This window comes from Belonocnema kinseyi, chromosome 10, assembly GCF_010883055.1.
Source record: "Belonocnema kinseyi isolate 2016_QV_RU_SX_M_011 chromosome 10, B_treatae_v1, whole genome shotgun sequence".
NCBI classification, from domain to species: domain Eukaryota; kingdom Metazoa; phylum Arthropoda; class Insecta; order Hymenoptera; family Cynipidae; genus Belonocnema; species Belonocnema kinseyi.
The window spans coordinates 93505093-93507901 of NC_046666.1; the positions used below are offsets into that span (position 1 = coordinate 93505093).

General features: G+C 43.6%; 1 protein-coding gene across 6 annotated transcripts in view; it reads right to left on the bottom strand.

Moving 5' to 3' along the window:
• LOC117181913 (MIF4G domain-containing protein B) overlaps positions 1-2809 on the bottom strand; it is a 123978-nt gene that overhangs the window by 5420 nt on the left and 115749 nt on the right. The gene's annotated exons all lie outside the window — the stretch shown is intronic.

Below are 2809 nucleotides of genomic sequence, written 5' to 3' on the forward strand. Positions count from 1 at the left end.
TGGTAGAATGCTGCATCTTTGCAGACACATCTATCGATGAGCAGGTTCTCCCGACATCCGGCTACGCCTTTCTTTGAGCCTCGTTGTTCATACATTTCTTGAAACACAGATTCAATTGCCCGAACAATCCTATCATTTAGGATATCTGTGAATATCTTATAAAGCGTGTTTAGACAAGTTATTGGCCTGTAGTTCTTCGGGTCAGATAAGTTGCCTATTTTCGGCAGGAGTATTGTGCGCCCTTCCACCAACCACTCTGGAATCGGCTCTTCCGACTTCAAATATGAGGTGAAAATACGGGCCAAATGCTGATGGGTTGAAGATAACTTCTTCCACCAGAAGGTTTTGATACAATCTGGTCCCGGTGCGGAATAGTTCTTCATCCCTTTTAATACTTTTTTCACCTCCTCGGTAGTGATGGGTAGGCATTCTTTATCAGGTGTTATGAGGGCAACACATAACTCCTTGAAGCTATCTATATTTTCTGAGTCTTGGTCCAGTCTATGCTGAACTTCGTAGACTTCTCTCTAAAATACTTCGACCTCCTCTGGTTTGGGTGGGTGTTCGACAGTAACTGGAGAGTCTTGGAAGAGTCGGGATGGGTCAGAGAGAAACTGTTGATTTTCTCTGACCCACCTCTCCCTCCGCTCTAGACTTCTCTTAGCGTCAGATAGTATACGTATTCTCTCAACAATATGCTGCCTGATGTTCAGCAGCTATGACTTGTTAAGTTTGTAATAACGGGTCCGGAGTTCGCGCGCGAACTTTCGTACCTTGGCGGTAAAATTCCTGCCAGATGTGATGTAGTCAGTCACACATTGAATGCGGGACGCGTACTGTCTTGCCCAGCCTATCTTTATGGCAAGTTGATGCACTCGTCTTTTGGTCTTATGATCAGCCGTTGGTTTTGTTTTACGGTTCGCATCGACCAAAGCTCTCGCTGCATTATACAAACAATAATTGATAGCCCAGAGGTCGGGTTCACCGGAAAAATGTCCACGAAGCTCGTCATCCATTTCAGCCAGATCTTTAGGCTTGAGAGAAACCTTGGTGTTGATGTTTCTCCGGGTCGTAAAGCATCGCTCTTCATCTATTGGATGCCTGCCCGCGGTTGGTATTAGTGTCGCATCTCTTTCTTTGTTTCCGGCTTGTTCTAGCTGTGGTAGAGTAGGCGTTCCGCTTACATAGCCCCTTTTACGGAGTAGTTCAGCATGGTTTCGTAGACGTTGCTGCGAAAAGTGCGATAGCTCCGGGTGTTTCTCGCACCACAGAGCATGCAGCCGTGCCATGTAACCCCGTACACGGGCCACACTCGCATCCCAGCACTCTAGCAAGTCGTGATTCAGTTGCTCCGTCCACCCAAAGGCCGCGAGATCCCGCCGATCCTTCGCGTTGAATCCATTTTCATTGGCTCCCCCAGCTCTAGATTGGTCGGCATTGTTGGCCGATCCATTGTCGGGAGCCCTGCGCGTTCTGTTGTTTTGAACCGCACTTACTACAACTATGTTTGGTGGTGTCATTGTTGTTCCCACGAGAAGCTAGGGAAAGGGGTTCGTCCTTCCTTGTAGAGCCCCTCATGCAGGGATAAGGCTGCGTACTCTGAGAGGTCGCCCGGTATCCCAGAGTCACCGTTCTATACACCTCACGCAGGTGCCATTCAGCTTTCGGCACGGTTTTCACACCTCCGCTTGGGGGTTAATTCCTTCGGGACCACCCCTGGACAATTGTCCGCGACTGCCTATTTATTTTTGTAACCATATTCAGCAGAAACCCTTGGTACAGGGACCCTCTATCCGCAACCCTAGGACGCGTTCGGTGGCTTTGTCGTAGGCCCTTCGGTTTAATTCTAGAGGAATCAAAAACGAACCGAAAAAAAATATATATATATTTGAAAATGCATTATTATATTTGAGAATATTTGAAATACTGTGAAAATGTTGCAGGAAAAAATGTAACTTTTGGATTGTCCATTATTTGGTATTCTGACAAAATTTGAATTTTTGATTTATCAAGAAAATCCAAAATGTTGTTATGATAATCTTCTAGGGCATTTAGAAATCTAAATTTTTATTCTCTTGCCATTTTTTCATATCGTTCGTTAACCCTTAAAGACCACAAATTTTTTTATCCTCACTTAGCCATACTTTGTCTGGGAGATCGAATAATTTCATGTGTTTATAACTTTGGAACAAGTCAATATTTTTTGACTTATAAATAAAGAAATCGAAATACCAGTTCCCGGCCAACAAGAGTATGCTTAACATTTTTTTTTAAAATTATTTATTAAAAAGATATAACATTTTTGCAAGACATGTCACGAAATGTGGTCAAAAATGCAAGGTTACGCAAAAAATTCTCATTTCTTTAATTTTCGGGGTAAAAAAAATGTACCAATCCTTGCAGGGGAGGATACCGTCTTCTCAAAAAAATATACCGATTGAATTCGCTAAGAAACGTTGAATTTTGGAAAGACATGTAGGTGAACATTGCTTGAATCATTGTCGGTAAGTTCCCCTCCCCTTTCTCTCTTTTCGGCGTTTTTCTTTTTATCCATTTCTTTGAGCTTTTACCTCCCTCATCCCGTAACACCTCGCTCGACCCGATATTCTCATTTTCTTCGTTCACTTGTCGCCCTCTGCCTGGGATCCGTGTTACTGGCATTCTACTCTACCCTGCTTATTCACCGAGCAAGACTCGCAACACGCCACTTCCTCCACCCCTAAATTTTAACCACGCAAAGTTCAACCTAACCTCAAAAACAAACTTTAAACTTTGATTTTTCACTCGATTCGCCCTTTTAACCTTTAAA